Here is an 18,167-nt window from a genome sequence, read left to right on the forward strand (position 1 = left end):
AGATCGCCGCCACCAAATCAGCACCCAAAACGAGATCAGCGGCTCGTATTTTTGGCCTGGGGCAGACTAAGCCTACGAAGCGAGCGTGCTGGACCGCCGTAAACGGTAAGCCCGGCGACAAAAAAAAAAAATCCGAAGAAAAAGAGAGGGGTGCAACACGAGGACTTCCCAGGAGGTCACCCATCCTAGTACTACTCTCGCCCAAACACGCTTAACTGCGGAGTTCTGATGGGATCCGGTGCATTAGTGTTGGTATGATCGCACCCATCAGCATAAGCGCGTTAAATCCTTATAAAGGATCCGAATGCAGCGATGCACTCTAACACCAGGGAGCTGCAGCCCGAGGGCATTTCCAGATCGCCGCCACCAAATCAGCACCCAAAACGAGATCAGCGGCTCGTATTTTTGGCCTGGGGCAGACTAAGCCTACGAAGCGAGCGTGCTGGACCGCCGTAAACGGTAAGCCCGGCGACAAAAAAAAAAAATCCGAAGAAAAAGAGAGGGGTGCAACACGAGGACTTCCCCGGAGGTCACCCATCCTAGTACTACTCTCGCCCAAACACGCTTAACTGCGGAGTTCTGATGGGATCCGGTGCATTAGTGTTGGTATGATCGCACCCATCAGCATAAGCGCGTTAAATCCTTATAAAGGATCCGAATGCAGCGATGGACTCTAACACCAGGGAGCTGCAGCCCGAGGGCATTTCCAGATCGCCGCCACCAAATCAGCACCCAAAACGAGATCAGCGGCTCGTATTTTTGGCCTGGGGCAGACTAAGCCTACGAAGCGAGCGTGCTGGACCGCCGTAAACGGTAAGCCCGGCGACAAAAAAAAAAAATCCGAAGAAAAAGAGAGGGGTGCAACACGAGGACTTCCCAGGAGGTCACCCATCCTAGTACTACTCTCGCCCAAACACGCTTAACTGCGGAGTTCTGATGGGATCCGGTGCATTAGTGTTGGTATGATCGCACCCATCAGCATAAACGCGTTAAATCCTTATAAAGGATCCGAATGCAGCGATGCACTCTAACACCAGGGAGCTGCAGCCCGAGGGCATTTCCAGATCGCCGCCACCAAATCAGCACCCAAAACGAGATCAGCGGCTCGTATTTTTGGCCTGGGGCAGACTAAGCCTACGAAGCGAGAGTGCTGGACCGCCGTAAACGGTAAGCCCGGCGACAAAAAAAAAAAATCCGAAGAAAAAGAGAGGGGTGCAACACGAGGACTTCCCAGGAGGTCACCCATCCTAGTACTACTCTCGCCCAAACACGCTTAACTGCGGAGTTCTGATGGGATCCGGTGCATTAGTGTTGGTATGATCGCACCCATCAGCATAAGCGCGTTAAATCCTTATAAAGGATCCGAATGCAGCGATGCACTCTAACACCAGGGAGCTGCAGCCCGAGGGCATTTCCAGATCGCCGCCACCAAATCAGCACCCAAAACGAGATCAGCGGCTCGTATTTTTGGCCTGGGGCAGACTAAGCCTACGAAGCGAGCGTGCTGGACCGCCGTAAACGGTAAGCCCGGCGACAAAAAAAAAAAATCCGAAGAAAAAGAGAGGGGTGCAACACGAGGACTTCCCAGGAGGTCACCCATCCTAGTACTACTCTCGCCCAAACACGCTTAACTGCGGAGTTCTGATGGGATCCGGTGCATTAGTGTTGGTATGATCGCACCCATCAGCATAAGCGCGTTAAATCCTTATAAAGGATCCGAATGCAGCGATGCACTCTAACACCAGGGAGCTGCAGCCCGAGGGCATTTCCAGATCGCCGCCACCAAATCAGCACCCAAAACGAGATCAGCGGCTCGTATTTTTGGCCTGGGGCAGACTAAGCCTACGAAGCGAGCGTGCTGGACCGCCGTAAACGGTAAGCCCGGCGACAAAAAAAAAAAATCCGAAGAAAAAGAGAGGGGTGCAACACGAGGACTTCCCCGGAGGTCACCCATCCTAGTACTACTCTCGCCCAAACACGCTTAACTGCGGAGTTCTGATGGGATCCGGTGCATTAGTGTTGGTATGATCGCACCCATCAGCATAAGCGCGTTAAATCCTTATAAAGGATCCGAATGCAGCGATGGACTCTAACACCAGGGAGCTGCAGCCCGAGGGCATTTCCAGATCGCCGCCACCAAATCAGCACCCAAAACGAGATCAGCGGCTCGTATTTTTGGCCTGGGGCAGACTAAGCCTACGAAGCGAGCGTGCTGGACCGCCGTAAACGGTAAGCCCGGCGACAAAAAAAAAAAATCCGAAGAAAAAGAGAGGGGTGCAACACGAGGACTTCCCAGGAGGTCACCCATCCTAGTACTACTCTCGCCCAAACACGCTTAACTGCGGAGTTCTGATGGGATCCGGTGCATTAGTGTTGGTATGATCGCACCCATCAGCATAAGCGCGTTAAATCCTTATAAAGGATCCGAATGCAGCGATGCACTCTAACACCAGGGAGCTGCAGCCCGAGGGCATTTCCAGATCGCCGCCACCAAATCAGCACCCAAAACGAGATCAGCGGCTCGTATTTTTGGCCTGGGGCAGACTAAGCCTACGAAGCGAGCGTGCTGGACCGCCGTAAACGGTAAGCCCGGCGACAAAAAAAAAAAATCCGAAGAAAAAGAGAGGGGTGCAACACGAGGACTTCCCAGGAGGTCACCCATCCTAGTACTACTCTCGCCCAAACACGCTTAACTGCGGAGTTCTGATGGGATCCGGTGCATTAGTGTTGGTATGATCGCACCCATCAGCATAAGCGCGTTAAATCCTTATAAAGGATCCGAATGCAGCGATGCACTCTAACACCAGGGAGCTGCAGCCCGAGGGCATTTCCAGATCGCCGCCACCAAATCAGCACCCAAAACGAGATCAGCGGCTCGTATTTTTGGCCTGGGGCAGACTAAGCCTACGAAGCGAGCGTGCTGGACCGCCGTAAACGGTAAGCCCGGCGACAAAAAAAAAAAATCCGAAGAAAAAGAGAGGGGTGCAACACGAGGACTTCCCAGGAGGTCACCCATCCTAGTACTACTCTCGCCCAAACACGCTTAACTGCGGAGTTCTGATGGGATCCGGTGCATTAGTGTTGGTATGATCGCACCCATCAGCATAAGCGCGTTAAATCCTTATAAAGGATCCGAATGCAGCGATGCACTCTAACACCAGGGAGCTGCAGCCCGAGGGCATTTCCAGATCGCCGCCACCAAATCAGCACCCAAAACGAGATCAGCGGCTCGTATTTTTGGCCTGGGGCAGACTAAGCCTACGAAGCGAGCGTGCTGGACCGCCGTAAACGGTAAGCCCGGCGACAAAAAAAAAAAATCCGAAGAAAAAGAGAGGGGTGCAACACGAGGACTTCCCAGGAGGTCACCCATCCTAGTACTACTCTCGCCCAAACACGCTTAACTGCGGAGTTCTGATGGGATCCGGTGCATTAGTGTTGGTATGATCGCACCCATCAGCATAAGCGCGTTAAATCCTTATAAAGGATCCGAATGCAGCGATGCACTCTAACACCAGGGAGCTGCAGCCCGAGGGCATTTCCAGATCGCCGCCACCAAATCAGCACCCAAAACGAGATCAGCGGCTCGTATTTTTGGCCTGGGGCAGACTAAGCCTACGAAGCGAGCGTGCTGGACCGCCGTAAACGGTAAGCCCGGCGACAAAAAAAAAAAATCCGAAGAAAAAGAGAGGGGTGCAACACGAGGACTTCCCCGGAGGTCACCCATCCTAGTACTACTCTCGCCCAAACACGCTTAACTGCGGAGTTCTGATGGGATCCGGTGCATTAGTGTTGGTATGATCGCACCCATCAGCATAAGCGCGTTAAATCCTTATAAAGGATCCGAATGAAGCGATGGACTCTAACACCAGGGAGCTGCAGCCCGAGGGCATTTCCAGATCGCCGCCACCAAATCAGCACCCAAAACGAGATCAGCGGCTCGTATTTTTGGCCTGGGGCAGACTAAGCCTACGAAGCGAGCGTGCTGGACCGCCGTAAACGGTAAGCCCGGCGACAAAAAAAAAAAATCCGAAGAAAAAGAGAGGGGTGCAACACGAGGACTTCCCAGGAGGTCACCCATCCTAGTACTACTCTCGCCCAAACACGCTTAACTGCGGAGTTCTGATGGGATCCGGTGCATTAGTGTTGGTATGATCGCACCCATCAGCATAAGCGCGTTAAATCCTTATAAAGGATCCGAATGCAGCGATGCACTCTAACACCAGGGAGCTGCAGCCCGAGGGCATTTCCAGATCGCCGCCACCAAATCAGCACCCAAAACGAGATCAGCGGCTCGTATTTTTGGCCTGGGGCAGACTAAGCCTACGAAGCGAGCGTGCTGGACCGCCGTAAACGGTAAGCCCGGCGACAAAAAAAAAAAATCCGAAGAAAAAGATAGGGGTGCAACACGAGGACTTCCCAGGAGGTCACCCATCCTAGTACTACTCTCGCCCAAACACGCTTAACTGCGGAGTTCTGATGGGATCCGGTGCATTAGTGTTGGTATGATCGCACCCATCAGCATAAGCGCGTTAAATCCTTATAAAGGATCCGAATGCAGCGATGCACTCTAACACCAGGGAGCTGCAGCCCGAGGGCATTTCCAGATCGCCGCCACCAAATCAGCACCCAAAACGAGATCAGCGGCTCGTATTTTTGGCCTGGGGCAGACTAAGCCTACGAAGCGAGCGTGCTGGACCGCCGTAAACGGTAAGCCCGGCGACAAAAAAAAAAAATCCGAAGAAAAAGAGAGGGGTGCAACACGAGGACCTCCCCGGAGGTCACCCATCCTAGTACTACTCTCGCCCAAACACGCTTAACTGCGGAGTTCTGATGGGATCCGGTGCATTAGTGTTGGTATGATCGCACCCATCAGCATAAGCGCGTTAAATCCTTATAAAGGATCCGAATGCAGCGATGGACTCTAACACCAGGGAGCTGCAGCCCGAGGGCATTTCCAGATCGCCGCCACCAAATCAGCACCCAAAACGAGATCAGCGGCTCGTATTTTTGGCCTGGGGCAGACTAAGCCTACGAAGCGAGCGTGCTGGACCGCCGTAAACGGTAAGCCCGGCGACAAAAAAAAAAAATCCGAAGAAAAAGAGAGGGGTGCAACACGAGGACTTCCCAGGAGGTCACCCATCCTAGTACTACTCTCGCCCAAACACGCTTAACTGCGGAGTTCTGATGGGATCCGGTGCATTAGTGTTGGTATGATCGCACCCATCAGCATAAGCGCGTTAAATCCTTATAAAGGATCCGAATGCAGCGATGCACTCTAACACCAGGGAGCTGCAGCCCGAGGGCATTTCCAGATCGCCGCCACCAAATCAGCACCCAAAACGAGATCAGCGGCTCGTATTTTTGGCCTGGGGCAGACTAAGCCTACGAAGCGAGCGTGCTGGACCGCCGTAAACGGTAAGCCCGGCGACAAAAAAAAAAAATCCGAAGAAAAAGAGAGGGGTGCAACACGAGGACTTCCCAGGAGGTCACCCATCCTAGTACTACTCTCGCCCAAACACGCTTAACTGCGGAGTTCTGATGGGATCCGGTGCATTAGTGTTGGTATGATCGCACCCATCAGCATAAGCGCGTTAAATCCTTATAAAGGATCCGAATGCAGCGATGCACTCTAACACCAGGGAGCTGCAGCCCGAGGGCATTTCCAGATCGCCGCCACCAAATCAGCACCCAAAACGAGATCAGCGGCTCGTATTTTTGGCCTGGGGCAGACTAAGCCTACGAAGCGAGCGTGCTGGACCGCCGTAAACGGTAAGCCCGGCGACAAAAAAAAAAAATCCGAAGAAAAAGAGAGGGGTGCAACACGAGGACTTCCCAGGAGGTCACCCATCCTAGTACTACTCTCGCCCAAACACGCTTAACTGCGGAGTTCTGATGGGATCCGGTGCATTAGTGTTGGTATGATCGCACCCATCAGCATAAGCGCGTTAAATCCTTATAAAGGATCCGAATGCAGCGATGCACTCTAACACCAGGGAGCTGCAGCCCGAGGGCATTTCCAGATCGCCGCCACCAAATCAGCACCCAAAACGAGATCAGCGGCTCGTATTTTTGGCCTGGGGCAGACTAAGCCTACGAAGCGAGCGTGCTGGACCGCCGTAAACGGTAAGCCCGGCGACAAAAAAAAAAAATCCGAAGAAAAAGAGAGGGGTGCAACACGAGGACTTCCCAGGAGGTCACCCATCCTAGTACTACTCTCGCCCAAACACGCTTAACTGCGGAGTTCTGATAGGATCCGGTGCATTAGTGTTGGTATGATCGCACCCATCAGCATAAGCGCGTTAAATCCTTATAAAGGATCCGAATGCAGCGATGCACTCTAACACCAGGGAGCTGCAGCCCGAGGGCATTTCCAGATCGCCGCCACCAAATCAGCACCCAAAACGAGATCAGCGGCTCGTATTTTTGGCCTGGGGCAGACTAAGCCTACGAAGCGAGCGTGCTGGACCGCCGTAAACGGTAAGCCCGGCGACAAAAAAAAAAAATCCGAAGAAAAAGAGAGGGGTGCAACACGAGGACTTCCCAGGAGGTCACCCATCCTAGTACTACTCTCGCCCAAACACGCTTAACTGCGGAGTTCTGATGGGATCCGGTGCATTAGTGTTGGTATGATCGCACCCATCAGCATAAGCGCGTTAAATCCTTATAAAGGATCCGAATGCAGCGATGCACTCTAACACCAGGGAGCTGCAGCCCGAGGGCATTTCCAGATCGCCGCCACCAAATCAGCACCCAAAACGAGATCAGCGGCTCGTATTTTTGGCCTGGGGCAGACTAAGCCTACGAAGCGAGCGTGCTGGACCGCCGTAAACGGTAAGCCCGGCGACAAAAAAAAAAAATCCGAAGAAAAAGAGAGGGGTGCAACACGAGGACCTCCCCGGAGGTCACCCATCCTAGTACTACTCTCGCCCAAACACGCTTAACTGCGGAGTTCTGATGGGATCCGGTGCATTAGTGTTGGTATGATCGCACCCATCAGCATAAGCGCGTTAAATCCTTATAAAGGATCCGAATGCAGCGATGGACTCTAACACCAGGGAGCTGCAGCCCGAGGGCATTTCCAGATCGCCGCCACCAAATCAGCACCCAAAACGAGATCAGCGGCTCGTATTTTTGGCCTGGGGCAGACTAAGCCTACGAAGCGAGCGTGCTGGACCGCCGTAAACGGTAAGCCCGGCGACAAAAAAAAAAAATCCGAAGAAAAAGAGAGGGGTGCAACACGAGGACTTCCCAGGAGGTCACCCATCCTAGTACTACTCTCGCCCAAACACGCTTAACTGCGGAGTTCTGATGGGATCCGGTGCATTAGTGTTGGTATGATCGCACCCATCAGCATAAGCGCGTTAAATCCTTATAAAGGATCCGAATGCAGCGATGCACTCTAACACCAGGGAGCTGCAGCCCGAGGGCATTTCCAGATCGCCGCCACCAAATCAGCACCCAAAACGAGATCAGCGGCTCGTATTTTTGGCCTGGGGCAGACTAAGCCTACGAAGCGAGCGTGCTGGACCGCCGTAAACGGTAAGCCCGGCGACAAAAAAAAAAAATCCGAAGAAAAAGAGAGGGGTGCAACACGAGGACTTCCCAGGAGGTCACCCATCCTAGTACTACTCTCGCCCAAACACGCTTAACTGCGGAGTTCTGATGGGATCCGGTGCATTAGTGTTGGTATGATCGCACCCATCAGCATAAGCGCGTTAAATCCTTATAAAGGATCCGAATGCAGCGATGCACTCTAACACCAGGGAGCTGCAGCCCGAGGGCATTTCCAGATCGCCGCCACCAAATCAGCACCCAAAACGAGATCAGCGGCTCGTATTTTTGGCCTGGGGCAGACTAAGCCTACGAAGCGAGCGTGCTGGACCGCCGTAAACGGTAAGCCCGGCGACAAAAAAAAAAAATCCGAAGAAAAAGAGAGGGGTGCAACACGAGGACTTCCCAGGAGGTCACCCATCCTAGTACTACTCTCGCCCAAACACGCTTAACTGCGGAGTTCTGATGGGATCCGGTGCATTAGTGTTGGTATGATCGCACCCATCAGCATAAGCGCGTTAAATCCTTATAAAGGATCCGAATGCAGCGATGCACTCTAACACCAGGGAGCTGCAGCCCGAGGGCATTTCCAGATCGCCGCCACCAAATCAGCACCCAAAACGAGATCAGCGGCTCGTATTTTTGGCCTGGGGCAGACTAAGCCTACGAAGCGAGCGTGCTGGACCGCCGTAAACGGTAAGCCCGGCGACAAAAAAAAAAAATCCGAAGAAAAAGAGAGGGGTGCAACACGAGGACCTCCCCGGAGGTCACCCATCCTAGTACTACTCTCGCCCAAACACGCTTAACTGCGGAGTTCTGATGGGATCCGGTGCATTAGTGTTGGTATGATCGCACCCATCAGCATAAGCGCGTTAAATCCTTATAAAGGATCCGAATGCAGCGATGGACTCTAACACCAGGGAGCTGCAGCCCGAGGGCATTTCCAGATCGCCGCCACCAAATCAGCACCCAAAACGAGATCAGCGGCTCGTATTTTTGGCCTGGGGCAGACTAAGCCTACGAAGCGAGCGTGCTGGACCGCCGTAAACGGTAAGCCCGGCGACAAAAAAAAAAAATCCGAAGAAAAAGAGAGGGGTGCAACACGAGGACTTCCCAGGAGGTCACCCATCCTAGTACTACTCTCGCCCAAACACGCTTAACTGCGGAGTTCTGATGGGATCCGGTGCATTAGTGTTGGTATGATCGCACCCATCAGCATAAGCGCGTTAAATCCTTATAAAGGATCCGAATGCAGCGATGCACTCTAACACCAGGGAGCTGCAGCCCGAGGGCATTTCCAGATCGCCGCCACCAAATCAGCACCCAAAACGAGATCAGCGGCTCGTATTTTTGGCCTGGGGCAGACTAAGCCTACGAAGCGAGCGTGCTGGACCGCCGTAAACGGTAAGCCCGGCGACAAAAAAAAAAAATCCGAAGAAAAAGAGAGGGGTGCAACACGAGGACTTCCCAGGAGGTCACCCATCCTAGTACTACTCTCGCCCAAACACGCTTAACTGCGGAGTTCTGATGGGATCCGGTGCATTAGTGTTGGTATGATCGCACCCATCAGCATAAGCGCGTTAAATCCTTATAAAGGATCCGAATGCAGCGATGCACTCTAACACCAGGGAGCTGCAGCCCGAGGGCATTTCCAGATCGCCGCCACCAAATCAGCACCCAAAACGAGATCAGCGGCTCGTATTTTTGGCCTGGGGCAGACTAAGCCTACGAAGCGAGCGTGCTGGACCGCCGTAAACGGTAAGCCCGGCGACAAAAAAAAAAAATCCGAAGAAAAAGAGAGGGGTGCAACACGAGGACTTCCCAGGAGGTCACCCATCCTAGTACTACTCTCGCCCAAACACGCTTAACTGCGGAGTTCTGATGGGATCCGGTGCATTAGTGTTGGTATGATCGCACCCATCAGCATAAGCGCGTTAAATCCTTATAAAGGATCCGAATGCAGCGATGCACTCTAACACCAGGGAGCTGCAGCCCGAGGGCATTTCCAGATCGCCGCCACCAAATCAGCACCCAAAACGAGATCAGCGGCTCGTATTTTTGGCCTGGGGCAGACTAAGCCTACGAAGCGAGCGTGCTGGACCGCCGTAAACGGTAAGCCCGGCGACAAAAAAAAAAAATCCGAAGAAAAAGAGAGGGGTGCAACACGAGGACTTCCCCGGAGGTCACCCATCCTAGTACTACTCTCGCCCAAACACGCTTAACTGCGGAGTTCTGATGGGATCCGGTGCATTAGTGTTGGTATGATCGCACCCATCAGCATAAGCGCGTTAAATCCTTATAAAGGATCCGAATGCAGCGATGGACTCTAACACCAGGGAGCTGCAGCCCGAGGGCATTTCCAGATCGCCGCCACCAAATCAGCACCCAAAACGAGATCAGCGGCTCGTATTTTTGGCCTGGGGCAGACTAAGCCTACGAAGCGAGCGTGCTGGACCGCCGTAAACGGTAAGCCCGGCGACAAAAAAAAAAAATCCGAAGAAAAAGAGAGGGGTGCAACACGAGGACTTCCCAGGAGGTCACCCATCCTAGTACTACTCTCGCCCAAACACGCTTAACTGCGGAGTTCTGATGGGATCCGGTGCATTAGTGTTGGTATGATCGCACCCATCAGCATAAGCGCGTTAAATCCTTATAAAGGATCCGAATGCAGCGATGCACTCTAACACCAGGGAGCTGCAGCCCGAGGGCATTTCCAGATCGCCGCCACCAAATCAGCACCCAAAACGAGATCAGCGGCTCGTATTTTTGGCCTGGGGCAGACTAAGCCTACGAAGCGAGCGTGCTGGACCGCCGTAAACGGTAAGCCCGGCGACAAAAAAAAAAAATCCGAAGAAAAAGAGAGGGGTGCAACACGAGGACCTCCCCGGAGGTCACCCATCCTAGTACTACTCTCGCCCAAACACGCTTAACTGCGGAGTTCTGATGGGATCCGGTGCATTAGTGTTGGTATGATCGCACCCATCAGCATAAGCGCGTTAAATCCTTATAAAGGATCCGAATGCAGCGATGCACTCTAACACCAGGGAGCTGCAGCCCGAGGGCATTTCCAGATCGCCGCCACCAAATCAGCACCCAAAACGAGATCAGCGGCTCGTATTTTTGGCCTGGGGCAGACTAAGCCTACGAAGCGAGCGTGCTGGACCGCCGTAAACGGTAAGCCCGGCGACAAAAAAAAAAAATCCGAAGAAAAAGAGAGGGGTGCAACACGAGGACTTCCCAGGAGGTCACCCATCCTAGTACTACTCTCGCCCAAACACGCTTAACTGCGGAGTTCTGATGGGATCCGGTGCATTAGTGTTGGTATGATCGCACCCATCAGCATAAGCGCGTTAAATCCTTATAAAGGATCCGAATGCAGCGATGCACTCTAACACCAGGGAGCTGCAGCCCGAGGGCATTTCCAGATCGCCGCCACCAAATCAGCACCCAAAACGAGATCAGCGGCTCGTATTTTTGGCCTGGGGCAGACTAAGCCTACGAAGCGAGCGTGCTGGACCGCCGTAAACGGTAAGCCCGGCGACAAAAAAAAAAAATCCGAAGAAAAAGAGAGGGGTGCAACACGAGGACTTCCCAGGAGGTCACCCATCCTAGTACTACTCTCGCCCAAACACGCTTAACTGCGGAGTTCTGATGGGATCCGGTGCATTAGTGTTGGTATGATCGCACCCATCAGCATAAGCGCGTTAAATCCTTATAAAGGATCCGAATGCAGCGATGCACTCTAACACCAGGGAGCTGCAGCCCGAGGGCATTTCCAGATCGCCGCCACCAAATCAGCACCCAAAACGAGATCAGCGGCTCGTATTTTTGGCCTGGGGCAGACTAAGCCTACGAAGCGAGCGTGCTGGACCGCCGTAAACGGTAAGCCCGGCGACAAAAAAAAAAAATCCGAAGAAAAAGAGAGGGGTGCAACACGAGGACTTCCCAGGAGGTCACCCATCCTAGTACTACTCTCGCCCAAACACGCTTAACTGCGGAGTTCTGATGGGATCCGGTGCATTAGTGTTGGTATGATCGCACCCATCAGCATAAGCGCGTTAAATCCTTATAAAGGATCCGAATGCAGCGATGCACTCTAACACCAGGGAGCTGCAGCCCGAGGGCATTTCCAGATCGCCGCCACCAAATCAGCACCCAAAACGAGATCAGCGGCTCGTATTTTTGGCCTGGGGCAGACTAAGCCTACGAAGCGAGCGTGCTGGACCGCCGTAAACGGTAAGCCCGGCGACAAAAAAAAAAAATCCGAAGAAAAAGAGAGGGGTGCAACACGAGGACTTCCCAGGAGGTCACCCATCCTAGTACTACTCTCGCCCAAACACGCTTAACTGCGGAGTTCTGATGGGATCCGGTGCATTAGTGTTGGTATGATCGCACCCATCAGCATAAGCGCGTTAAATCCTTATAAAGGATCCGAATGCAGCGATGCACTCTAACACCAGGGAGCTGCAGCCCGAGGGCATTTCCAGATCGCCGCCACCAAATCAGCACCCAAAACGAGATCAGCGGCTCGTATTTTTGGCCTGGGGCAGACTAAGCCTACGAAGCGAGCGTGCTGGACCGCCGTAAACGGTAAGCCCGGCGACAAAAAAAAAAAATCCGAAGAAAAAGAGAGGGGTGCAACACGAGGACCTCCCCGGAGGTCACCCATCCTAGTACTACTCTCGCCCAAACACGCTTAACTGCGGAGTTCTGATGGGATCCGGTGCATTAGTGTTGGTATGATCGCACCCATCAGCATAAGCGCGTTAAATCCTTATAAAGGATCCGAATGCAGCGATGGACTCTAACACCAGGGAGCTGCAGCCCGAGGGCATTTCCAGATCGCCGCCACCAAATCAGCACCCAAAACGAGATCAGCGGCTCGTATTTTTGGCCTGGGGCAGACTAAGCCTACGAAGCGAGCGTGCTGGACCGCCGTAAACGGTAAGCCCGGCGACAAAAAAAAAAAATCCGAAGAAAAAGAGAGGGGTGCAACACGAGGACTTCCCAGGAGGTCACCCATCCTAGTACTACTCTCGCCCAAACACGCTTAACTGCGGAGTTCTGATGGGATCCGGTGCATTAGTGTTGGTATGATCGCACCCATCAGCATAAGCGCGTTAAATCCTTATAAAGGATCCGAATGCAGCGATGCACTCTAACACCAGGGAGCTGCAGCCCGAGGGCATTTCCAGATCGCCGCCACCAAATCAGCACCCAAAACGAGATCAGCGGCTCGTATTTTTGGCCTGGGGCAGACTAAGCCTACGAAGCGAGCGTGCTGGACCGCCGTAAACGGTAAGCCCGGCGACAAAAAAAAAAAATCCGAAGAAAAAGAGAGGGGTGCAACACGAGGACTTCCCAGGAGGTCACCCATCCTAGTACTACTCTCGCCCAAACACGCTTAACTGCGGAGTTCTGATGGGATCCGGTGCATTAGTGTTGGTATGATCGCACCCATCAGCATAAGCGCGTTAAATCCTTATAAAGGATCCGAATGCAGCGATGCACTCTAACACCAGGGAGCTGCAGCCCGAGGGCATTTCCAGATCGCCGCCACCAAATCAGCACCCAAAACGAGATCAGCGGCTCGTATTTTTGGCCTGGGGCAGACTAAGCCTACGAAGCGAGCGTGCTGGACCGCCGTAAACGGTAAGCCCGGCGACAAAAAAAAAAAATCCGAAGAAAAAGAGAGGGGTGCAACACGAGGACTTCCCAGGAGGTCACCCATCCTAGTACTACTCTCGCCCAAACACGCTTAACTGCGGAGTTCTGATGGGATCCGGTGCATTAGTGTTGGTATGATCGCACCCATCAGCATAAGCGCGTTAAATCCTTATAAAGGATCCGAATGCAGCGATGCACTCTAACACCAGGGAGCTGCAGCCCGAGGGCATTTCCAGATCGCCGCCACCAAATCAGCACCCAAAACGAGATCAGCGGCTCGTATTTTTGGCCTGGGGCAGACTAAGCCTACGAAGCGAGCGTGCTGGACCGCCGTAAACGGTAAGCCCGGCGACAAAAAAAAAAAATCCGAAGAAAAAGAGAGGGGTGCAACACGAGGACCTCCCCGGAGGTCACCCATCCTAGTACTACTCTCGCCCAAACACGCTTAACTGCGGAGTTCTGATGGGATCCGGTGCATTAGTGTTGGTATGATCGCACCCATCAGCATAAGCGCGTTAAATCCTTATAAAGGATCCGAATGCAGCGATGGACTCTAACACCAGGGAGCTGCAGCCCGAGGGCATTTCCAGATCGCCGCCACCAAATCAGCACCCAAAACGAGATCAGCGGCTCGTATTTTTGGCCTGGGGCAGACTAAGCCTACGAAGCGAGCGTGCTGGACCGCCGTAAACGGTAAGCCCGGCGACAAAAAAAAAAAATCCGAAGAAAAAGAGAGGGGTGCAACACGAGGACTTCCCAGGAGGTCACCCATCCTAGTACTACTCTCGCCCAAACACGCTTAACTGCGGAGTTCTGATGGGATCCGGTGCATTAGTGTTGGTATGATCGCACCCATCAGCATAAGCGCGTTAAATCCTTATAAAGGATCCGAATGCAGCGATGCACTCTAACACCAGGGAGCTGCAGCCCGAGGGCATTTCCAGATCGCCGCCACCAAATCAGCACCCAAAACGAGATCAGCGGCTCGTATTTTTGGCCTGGGGCAGACTAAGCCTACGAAGCGAGCGTGCTGGACCGCCGTAAACGGTAAGCCCGGCGACAAAAAAAAAAAATCCGAAGAAAAAGAGAGGGGTGCAACACGAGGACTTCCCAGGAGGTCACCCATCCTAGTACTACTCTCGCCCAAACACGCTTAACTGCGGAGTTCTGATGGGATCCGGTGCATTAGTGTTGGTATGATCGCACCCATCAGCATAAGCGCGTTAAATCCTTATAAAGGATCCGAATGCAGCGATGCACTCTAACACCAGGGAGCTGCAGCCCGAGGGCATTTCCAGATCGCCGCCACCAAATCAGCACCCAAAACGAGATCAGCGGCTCGTATTTTTGGCCTGGGGCAGACTAAGCCTACGAAGCGAGCGTGCTGGACCGCCGTAAACGGTAAGCCCGGCGACAAAAAAAAAAAATCCGAAGAAAAAGAGAGGGGTGCAACACGAGGACTTCCCAGGAGGTCACCCATCCTAGTACTACTCTCGCCCAAACACGCTTAACTGCGGAGTTCTGATGGGATCCGGTGCATTAGTGTTGGTATGATCGCACCCATCAGCATAAGCGCGTTAAATCCTTATAAAGGATCCGAATGCAGCGATGCACTCTAACACCAGGGAGCTGCAGCCCGAGGGCATTTCCAGATCGCCGCCACCAAATCAGCACCCAAAACGAGATCAGCGGCTCGTATTTTTGGCCTGGGGCAGACTAAGCCTACGAAGCGAGCGTGCTGGACCGCCGTAAACGGTAAGCCCGGCGACAAAAAAAAAAAATCCGAAGAAAAAGAGAGGGGTGCAACACGAGGACTTCCCCGGAGGTCACCCATCCTAGTACTACTCTCGCCCAAACACGCTTAACTGCGGAGTTCTGATGGGATCCGGTGCATTAGTGTTGGTATGATCGCACCCATCAGCATAAGCGCGTTAAATCCTTATAAAGGATCCGAATGCAGCGATGGACTCTAACACCAGGGAGCTGCAGCCCGAGGGCATTTCCAGATCGCCGCCACCAAATCAGCACCCAAAACGAGATCAGCGGCTCGTATTTTTGGCCTGGGGCAGAATAAGCCTACGAAGCGAGCGTGCTGGACCGCCGTAAACGGTAAGCCCGGCGACAAAAAAAAAAAATCCGAAGAAAAAGAGAGGGGTGCAACACGAGGACTTCCCAGGAGGTCACCCATCCTAGTACTACTCTCGCCCAAACACGCTTAACTGCGGAGTTCTGATGGGATCCGGTGCATTAGTGTTGGTATGATCGCACCCATCAGCATAAGCGCGTTAAATCCTTATAAAGGATCCGAATGCAGCGATGCACTCTAACACCAGGGAGCTGCAGCCCGAGGGCATTTCCAGATCGCCGCCACCAAATCAGCACCCAAAACGAGATCAGCGGCTCGTATTTTTGGCCTGGGGCAGACTAAGCCTACGAAGCGAGCGTGCTGGACCGCCGTAAACGGTAAGCCCGGCGACAAAAAAAAAAAATCCGAAGAAAAAGAGAGGGGTGCAACACGAGGACTTCCGAGGAGGTCACCCATCCTAGTACTACTCTCGCCCAAACACGCTTAACTGCGGAGTTCTGATGGGATCCGGTGCATTAGTGTTGGTATGATCGCACCCATCAGCATAAGCGCGTTAAATCCTTATAAAGGATCCGAATGCAGCGATGCACTCTAACACCAGGGAGCTGCAGCCCGAGGGCATTTCCAGATCGCCGCCACCAAATCAGCACCCAAAACGAGATCAGCGGCTCGTATTTTTGGCCTGGGGCAGACTAAGCCTACGAAGCGAGCGTGCTGGACCGCCGTAAACGGTAAGCCCGGCGACAAAAAAAAAAAATCCGAAGAAAAAGAGAGGGGTGCAACACGAGGACTTCCCCGGAGGTCACCCATCCTAGTACTACTCTCGCCCAAACACGCTTAACTGCGGAGTTCTGATGGGATCCGGTGCATTAGTGTTGGTATGATCGCACCCATCAGCATAAGCGCGTTAAATCCTTATAAAGGATCCGAATGCAGCGATGCACTCTAACACCAGGGAGCTGCAGCCCGAGGGCATTTCCAGATCGCCGCCACCAAATCAGCACCCAAAACGAGATCAGCGGCTCGTATTTTTGGCCTGGGGCAGACTAAGCCTACGAAGCGAGCGTGCTGGACCGCCGTAAACGGTAAGCCCGGCGACAAAAAAAAAAAATCCGAAGAAAAAGAGAGGGGTGCAACACGAGGACTTCCCAGGAGGTCACCCATCCTAGTACTACTCTCGCCCAAACACGCTTAACTGCGGAGTTCTGATGGGATCCGGTGCATTAGTGTTGGTATGATCGCACCCATCAGCATAAGCGCGTTAAATCCTTATAAAGGATCCGAATGCAGCGATGCACTCTAACACCAGGGAGCTGCAGCCCGAGGGCATTTCCAGATCGCCGCCACCAAATCAGCACCCAAAACGAGATCAGCGGCTCGTATTTTTGGCCTGGGGCAGACTAAGCCTACGAAGCGAGCGTGCTGGACCGCCGTAAACGGTAAGCCCGGCGACAAAAAAAAAAAATCAGAAGAAAAAGAGAGGGGTGCAACACGAGGACTTCCCAGGAGGTCACCCATCCTAGTACTACTCTCGCCCAAACACGCTTAACTGCGGAGTTCTGATGGGATCCGGTGCATTAGTGTTGGTATGATCGCACCCATCAGCATAAGCGCGTTAAATCCTTATAAAGGATCCGAATGCAGCGATGCACTCTAACACCAGGGAGCTGCAGCCCGAGGGCATTTCCAGATCGCCGCCACCAAATCAGCACCCAAAACGAGATCAGCGGCTCGTATTTTTGGCCTGGGGCAGACTAAGCCTACGAAGCGAGCGTGCTGGACCGCCGTAAACGGTAAGCCCGGCGACAAAAAAAAAAAATCCGAAGAAAAAGAGAGGGGTGCAACACGAGGACTTCCCCGGAGGTCACCCATCCTAGTACTACTCTCGCCCAAACACGCTTAACTGCGGAGTTCTGATGGGATCCGGTGCATTAGTGTTGGTATGATCGCACCCATCAGCATAAGCGCGTTAAATCCTTATAAAGGATCCGAATGCAGCGATGCACTCTAACACCAGGGAGCTGCAGCCCGAGGGCATTTCCAGATCGCCGCCACCAAATCAGCACCCAAAACGAGATCAGCGGCTCGTATTTTTGGCCTGGGGCAGACTAAGCCTACGAAGCGAGCGTGCTGGACCGCCGTAAACGGTAAGCCCGGCGACAAAAAAAAAAAATCCGAAGAAAAAGAGAGGGGTGCAACACGAGGACTTCCCAGGAGGTCACCCATCCTAGTACTACTCTCGCCCAAACACGCTTAACTGCGGAGTTCTGATGGGATCCGGTGCATTAGTGTTGGTATGATCGCACCCATCAGCATAAGCGCGTTAAATCCTTATAAAGGATCCGAATGCAGCGATGCACTCTAACACCAGGGAGCTGCAGCCCGAGGGCATTTCTAGATCGCCGCCACCAAATCAGCACCCAAAACGAGATCAGCGGCTCGTATTTTTGGCCTGGGGCAGACTAAGCCTACGAAGCGAGCGTGCTGGACCGCCGTAAACGGTAAGCCCGGCGACAAAAAAAAAAAATCCGAAGAAAAAGAGAGGGGTGCAACACGAGGACTTCCCAGGAGGTCACCCATCCTAGTACTACTCTCGCCCAAACACGCTTAACTGCGGAGTTCTGATGGGATCCGGTGCATTAGTGTTGGTATGATCGCACCCATCAGCATAAGCGCGTTAAATCCTTATAAAGGATCCGAATGCAGCGATGCACTCTAACACCAGGGAGCTGCAGCCCGAGGGCATTTCCAGATCGCCGCCACCAAATCAGCACCCAAAACGAGATCAGCGGCTCGTATTTTTGGCCTGGGGCAGACTAAGCCTACGAAGCGAGCGTGCTGGACCGCCGTAAACGGTAAGCCC

General features: G+C 53.2%; 51 non-coding genes across 51 annotated transcripts; all 51 read right to left on the reverse strand.

Moving 5' to 3' along the window:
• Positions 1 to 147: 147 nt before the first annotated feature.
• LOC126729251 (5S ribosomal RNA) lies at positions 148 to 266 on the reverse strand. The gene has a single exon (XR_007656580.1). It is a non-coding gene; the product is annotated as a 5S ribosomal RNA (ribosomal RNA).
• A 235-nt stretch (positions 267 to 501) lies between these two features.
• On the reverse strand, positions 502 to 620 carry LOC126730880 (5S ribosomal RNA). The gene has a single exon (XR_007658146.1). It is a non-coding gene; the product is annotated as a 5S ribosomal RNA (ribosomal RNA).
• A 235-nt stretch (positions 621 to 855) lies between these two features.
• Positions 856 to 974, reverse strand: LOC126729253 (5S ribosomal RNA). Its single transcript, XR_007656582.1, has one exon. It is a non-coding gene; the product is annotated as a 5S ribosomal RNA (ribosomal RNA).
• Positions 975 to 1,209: 235 nt separating this feature from the next.
• On the reverse strand, positions 1,210 to 1,328 carry LOC126729254 (5S ribosomal RNA). Its single transcript, XR_007656583.1, has one exon. It is a non-coding gene; the product is annotated as a 5S ribosomal RNA (ribosomal RNA).
• Positions 1,329 to 1,563: 235 nt separating this feature from the next.
• Positions 1,564 to 1,682, reverse strand: LOC126729255 (5S ribosomal RNA). The gene has a single exon (XR_007656584.1). It is a non-coding gene; the product is annotated as a 5S ribosomal RNA (ribosomal RNA).
• Positions 1,683 to 1,917: 235 nt separating this feature from the next.
• LOC126730881 (5S ribosomal RNA) lies at positions 1,918 to 2,036 on the reverse strand. Its single transcript, XR_007658147.1, has one exon. It is a non-coding gene; the product is annotated as a 5S ribosomal RNA (ribosomal RNA).
• A 235-nt stretch (positions 2,037 to 2,271) lies between these two features.
• LOC126729256 (5S ribosomal RNA) lies at positions 2,272 to 2,390 on the reverse strand. The gene has a single exon (XR_007656585.1). It is a non-coding gene; the product is annotated as a 5S ribosomal RNA (ribosomal RNA).
• Positions 2,391 to 2,625: 235 nt separating this feature from the next.
• On the reverse strand, positions 2,626 to 2,744 carry LOC126729257 (5S ribosomal RNA). The gene has a single exon (XR_007656586.1). It is a non-coding gene; the product is annotated as a 5S ribosomal RNA (ribosomal RNA).
• A 235-nt stretch (positions 2,745 to 2,979) lies between these two features.
• LOC126729258 (5S ribosomal RNA) lies at positions 2,980 to 3,098 on the reverse strand. Its single transcript, XR_007656587.1, has one exon. It is a non-coding gene; the product is annotated as a 5S ribosomal RNA (ribosomal RNA).
• A 235-nt stretch (positions 3,099 to 3,333) lies between these two features.
• On the reverse strand, positions 3,334 to 3,452 carry LOC126729259 (5S ribosomal RNA). Its single transcript, XR_007656588.1, has one exon. It is a non-coding gene; the product is annotated as a 5S ribosomal RNA (ribosomal RNA).
• Positions 3,453 to 3,687: 235 nt separating this feature from the next.
• On the reverse strand, positions 3,688 to 3,806 carry LOC126730882 (5S ribosomal RNA). Its single transcript, XR_007658148.1, has one exon. It is a non-coding gene; the product is annotated as a 5S ribosomal RNA (ribosomal RNA).
• Positions 3,807 to 4,041: 235 nt separating this feature from the next.
• Positions 4,042 to 4,160, reverse strand: LOC126729260 (5S ribosomal RNA). The gene has a single exon (XR_007656589.1). It is a non-coding gene; the product is annotated as a 5S ribosomal RNA (ribosomal RNA).
• A 235-nt stretch (positions 4,161 to 4,395) lies between these two features.
• On the reverse strand, positions 4,396 to 4,514 carry LOC126729261 (5S ribosomal RNA). The gene has a single exon (XR_007656590.1). It is a non-coding gene; the product is annotated as a 5S ribosomal RNA (ribosomal RNA).
• Positions 4,515 to 4,749: 235 nt separating this feature from the next.
• Positions 4,750 to 4,868, reverse strand: LOC126731410 (5S ribosomal RNA). The gene has a single exon (XR_007658657.1). It is a non-coding gene; the product is annotated as a 5S ribosomal RNA (ribosomal RNA).
• A 235-nt stretch (positions 4,869 to 5,103) lies between these two features.
• On the reverse strand, positions 5,104 to 5,222 carry LOC126729263 (5S ribosomal RNA). Its single transcript, XR_007656591.1, has one exon. It is a non-coding gene; the product is annotated as a 5S ribosomal RNA (ribosomal RNA).
• Positions 5,223 to 5,457: 235 nt separating this feature from the next.
• On the reverse strand, positions 5,458 to 5,576 carry LOC126729265 (5S ribosomal RNA). Its single transcript, XR_007656593.1, has one exon. It is a non-coding gene; the product is annotated as a 5S ribosomal RNA (ribosomal RNA).
• Positions 5,577 to 5,811: 235 nt separating this feature from the next.
• On the reverse strand, positions 5,812 to 5,930 carry LOC126729266 (5S ribosomal RNA). The gene has a single exon (XR_007656594.1). It is a non-coding gene; the product is annotated as a 5S ribosomal RNA (ribosomal RNA).
• Positions 5,931 to 6,165: 235 nt separating this feature from the next.
• Positions 6,166 to 6,284, reverse strand: LOC126731394 (5S ribosomal RNA). The gene has a single exon (XR_007658641.1). It is a non-coding gene; the product is annotated as a 5S ribosomal RNA (ribosomal RNA).
• A 235-nt stretch (positions 6,285 to 6,519) lies between these two features.
• On the reverse strand, positions 6,520 to 6,638 carry LOC126729267 (5S ribosomal RNA). Its single transcript, XR_007656595.1, has one exon. It is a non-coding gene; the product is annotated as a 5S ribosomal RNA (ribosomal RNA).
• A 235-nt stretch (positions 6,639 to 6,873) lies between these two features.
• LOC126731411 (5S ribosomal RNA) lies at positions 6,874 to 6,992 on the reverse strand. Its single transcript, XR_007658658.1, has one exon. It is a non-coding gene; the product is annotated as a 5S ribosomal RNA (ribosomal RNA).
• Positions 6,993 to 7,227: 235 nt separating this feature from the next.
• Positions 7,228 to 7,346, reverse strand: LOC126729268 (5S ribosomal RNA). Its single transcript, XR_007656596.1, has one exon. It is a non-coding gene; the product is annotated as a 5S ribosomal RNA (ribosomal RNA).
• A 235-nt stretch (positions 7,347 to 7,581) lies between these two features.
• Positions 7,582 to 7,700, reverse strand: LOC126729269 (5S ribosomal RNA). Its single transcript, XR_007656597.1, has one exon. It is a non-coding gene; the product is annotated as a 5S ribosomal RNA (ribosomal RNA).
• Positions 7,701 to 7,935: 235 nt separating this feature from the next.
• Positions 7,936 to 8,054, reverse strand: LOC126729271 (5S ribosomal RNA). Its single transcript, XR_007656599.1, has one exon. It is a non-coding gene; the product is annotated as a 5S ribosomal RNA (ribosomal RNA).
• Positions 8,055 to 8,289: 235 nt separating this feature from the next.
• Positions 8,290 to 8,408, reverse strand: LOC126731412 (5S ribosomal RNA). The gene has a single exon (XR_007658659.1). It is a non-coding gene; the product is annotated as a 5S ribosomal RNA (ribosomal RNA).
• A 235-nt stretch (positions 8,409 to 8,643) lies between these two features.
• LOC126729272 (5S ribosomal RNA) lies at positions 8,644 to 8,762 on the reverse strand. Its single transcript, XR_007656600.1, has one exon. It is a non-coding gene; the product is annotated as a 5S ribosomal RNA (ribosomal RNA).
• A 235-nt stretch (positions 8,763 to 8,997) lies between these two features.
• Positions 8,998 to 9,116, reverse strand: LOC126729274 (5S ribosomal RNA). The gene has a single exon (XR_007656601.1). It is a non-coding gene; the product is annotated as a 5S ribosomal RNA (ribosomal RNA).
• A 235-nt stretch (positions 9,117 to 9,351) lies between these two features.
• Positions 9,352 to 9,470, reverse strand: LOC126729275 (5S ribosomal RNA). The gene has a single exon (XR_007656602.1). It is a non-coding gene; the product is annotated as a 5S ribosomal RNA (ribosomal RNA).
• A 235-nt stretch (positions 9,471 to 9,705) lies between these two features.
• Positions 9,706 to 9,824, reverse strand: LOC126730883 (5S ribosomal RNA). The gene has a single exon (XR_007658149.1). It is a non-coding gene; the product is annotated as a 5S ribosomal RNA (ribosomal RNA).
• Positions 9,825 to 10,059: 235 nt separating this feature from the next.
• LOC126729276 (5S ribosomal RNA) lies at positions 10,060 to 10,178 on the reverse strand. Its single transcript, XR_007656603.1, has one exon. It is a non-coding gene; the product is annotated as a 5S ribosomal RNA (ribosomal RNA).
• Positions 10,179 to 10,413: 235 nt separating this feature from the next.
• On the reverse strand, positions 10,414 to 10,532 carry LOC126731413 (5S ribosomal RNA). Its single transcript, XR_007658660.1, has one exon. It is a non-coding gene; the product is annotated as a 5S ribosomal RNA (ribosomal RNA).
• A 235-nt stretch (positions 10,533 to 10,767) lies between these two features.
• LOC126729278 (5S ribosomal RNA) lies at positions 10,768 to 10,886 on the reverse strand. Its single transcript, XR_007656605.1, has one exon. It is a non-coding gene; the product is annotated as a 5S ribosomal RNA (ribosomal RNA).
• Positions 10,887 to 11,121: 235 nt separating this feature from the next.
• Positions 11,122 to 11,240, reverse strand: LOC126729279 (5S ribosomal RNA). Its single transcript, XR_007656606.1, has one exon. It is a non-coding gene; the product is annotated as a 5S ribosomal RNA (ribosomal RNA).
• Positions 11,241 to 11,475: 235 nt separating this feature from the next.
• On the reverse strand, positions 11,476 to 11,594 carry LOC126729280 (5S ribosomal RNA). The gene has a single exon (XR_007656607.1). It is a non-coding gene; the product is annotated as a 5S ribosomal RNA (ribosomal RNA).
• A 235-nt stretch (positions 11,595 to 11,829) lies between these two features.
• LOC126729281 (5S ribosomal RNA) lies at positions 11,830 to 11,948 on the reverse strand. Its single transcript, XR_007656608.1, has one exon. It is a non-coding gene; the product is annotated as a 5S ribosomal RNA (ribosomal RNA).
• A 235-nt stretch (positions 11,949 to 12,183) lies between these two features.
• LOC126731414 (5S ribosomal RNA) lies at positions 12,184 to 12,302 on the reverse strand. Its single transcript, XR_007658661.1, has one exon. It is a non-coding gene; the product is annotated as a 5S ribosomal RNA (ribosomal RNA).
• Positions 12,303 to 12,537: 235 nt separating this feature from the next.
• LOC126729282 (5S ribosomal RNA) lies at positions 12,538 to 12,656 on the reverse strand. Its single transcript, XR_007656609.1, has one exon. It is a non-coding gene; the product is annotated as a 5S ribosomal RNA (ribosomal RNA).
• A 235-nt stretch (positions 12,657 to 12,891) lies between these two features.
• Positions 12,892 to 13,010, reverse strand: LOC126729283 (5S ribosomal RNA). The gene has a single exon (XR_007656610.1). It is a non-coding gene; the product is annotated as a 5S ribosomal RNA (ribosomal RNA).
• A 235-nt stretch (positions 13,011 to 13,245) lies between these two features.
• Positions 13,246 to 13,364, reverse strand: LOC126729284 (5S ribosomal RNA). Its single transcript, XR_007656611.1, has one exon. It is a non-coding gene; the product is annotated as a 5S ribosomal RNA (ribosomal RNA).
• Positions 13,365 to 13,599: 235 nt separating this feature from the next.
• On the reverse strand, positions 13,600 to 13,718 carry LOC126731415 (5S ribosomal RNA). The gene has a single exon (XR_007658662.1). It is a non-coding gene; the product is annotated as a 5S ribosomal RNA (ribosomal RNA).
• A 235-nt stretch (positions 13,719 to 13,953) lies between these two features.
• On the reverse strand, positions 13,954 to 14,072 carry LOC126729285 (5S ribosomal RNA). The gene has a single exon (XR_007656612.1). It is a non-coding gene; the product is annotated as a 5S ribosomal RNA (ribosomal RNA).
• A 235-nt stretch (positions 14,073 to 14,307) lies between these two features.
• Positions 14,308 to 14,426, reverse strand: LOC126729286 (5S ribosomal RNA). Its single transcript, XR_007656613.1, has one exon. It is a non-coding gene; the product is annotated as a 5S ribosomal RNA (ribosomal RNA).
• Positions 14,427 to 14,661: 235 nt separating this feature from the next.
• Positions 14,662 to 14,780, reverse strand: LOC126729287 (5S ribosomal RNA). Its single transcript, XR_007656614.1, has one exon. It is a non-coding gene; the product is annotated as a 5S ribosomal RNA (ribosomal RNA).
• Positions 14,781 to 15,015: 235 nt separating this feature from the next.
• Positions 15,016 to 15,134, reverse strand: LOC126730885 (5S ribosomal RNA). Its single transcript, XR_007658151.1, has one exon. It is a non-coding gene; the product is annotated as a 5S ribosomal RNA (ribosomal RNA).
• Positions 15,135 to 15,369: 235 nt separating this feature from the next.
• On the reverse strand, positions 15,370 to 15,488 carry LOC126729289 (5S ribosomal RNA). The gene has a single exon (XR_007656616.1). It is a non-coding gene; the product is annotated as a 5S ribosomal RNA (ribosomal RNA).
• Positions 15,489 to 15,723: 235 nt separating this feature from the next.
• On the reverse strand, positions 15,724 to 15,842 carry LOC126731245 (5S ribosomal RNA). Its single transcript, XR_007658498.1, has one exon. It is a non-coding gene; the product is annotated as a 5S ribosomal RNA (ribosomal RNA).
• A 235-nt stretch (positions 15,843 to 16,077) lies between these two features.
• LOC126730886 (5S ribosomal RNA) lies at positions 16,078 to 16,196 on the reverse strand. Its single transcript, XR_007658152.1, has one exon. It is a non-coding gene; the product is annotated as a 5S ribosomal RNA (ribosomal RNA).
• A 235-nt stretch (positions 16,197 to 16,431) lies between these two features.
• LOC126729290 (5S ribosomal RNA) lies at positions 16,432 to 16,550 on the reverse strand. Its single transcript, XR_007656617.1, has one exon. It is a non-coding gene; the product is annotated as a 5S ribosomal RNA (ribosomal RNA).
• A 235-nt stretch (positions 16,551 to 16,785) lies between these two features.
• LOC126729291 (5S ribosomal RNA) lies at positions 16,786 to 16,904 on the reverse strand. Its single transcript, XR_007656618.1, has one exon. It is a non-coding gene; the product is annotated as a 5S ribosomal RNA (ribosomal RNA).
• Positions 16,905 to 17,139: 235 nt separating this feature from the next.
• On the reverse strand, positions 17,140 to 17,258 carry LOC126730887 (5S ribosomal RNA). Its single transcript, XR_007658153.1, has one exon. It is a non-coding gene; the product is annotated as a 5S ribosomal RNA (ribosomal RNA).
• A 235-nt stretch (positions 17,259 to 17,493) lies between these two features.
• Positions 17,494 to 17,612, reverse strand: LOC126729292 (5S ribosomal RNA). The gene has a single exon (XR_007656619.1). It is a non-coding gene; the product is annotated as a 5S ribosomal RNA (ribosomal RNA).
• Positions 17,613 to 17,847: 235 nt separating this feature from the next.
• On the reverse strand, positions 17,848 to 17,966 carry LOC126729293 (5S ribosomal RNA). The gene has a single exon (XR_007656620.1). It is a non-coding gene; the product is annotated as a 5S ribosomal RNA (ribosomal RNA).
• Between the last annotated feature and the right edge of the window lie 201 nt (positions 17,967 to 18,167).

The sequence above is a fragment of the Quercus robur genome, chromosome 5 (assembly GCF_932294415.1).
Source record: "Quercus robur chromosome 5, dhQueRobu3.1, whole genome shotgun sequence".
Lineage (NCBI taxonomy): Eukaryota > Viridiplantae > Streptophyta > Magnoliopsida > Fagales > Fagaceae > Quercus > Quercus robur.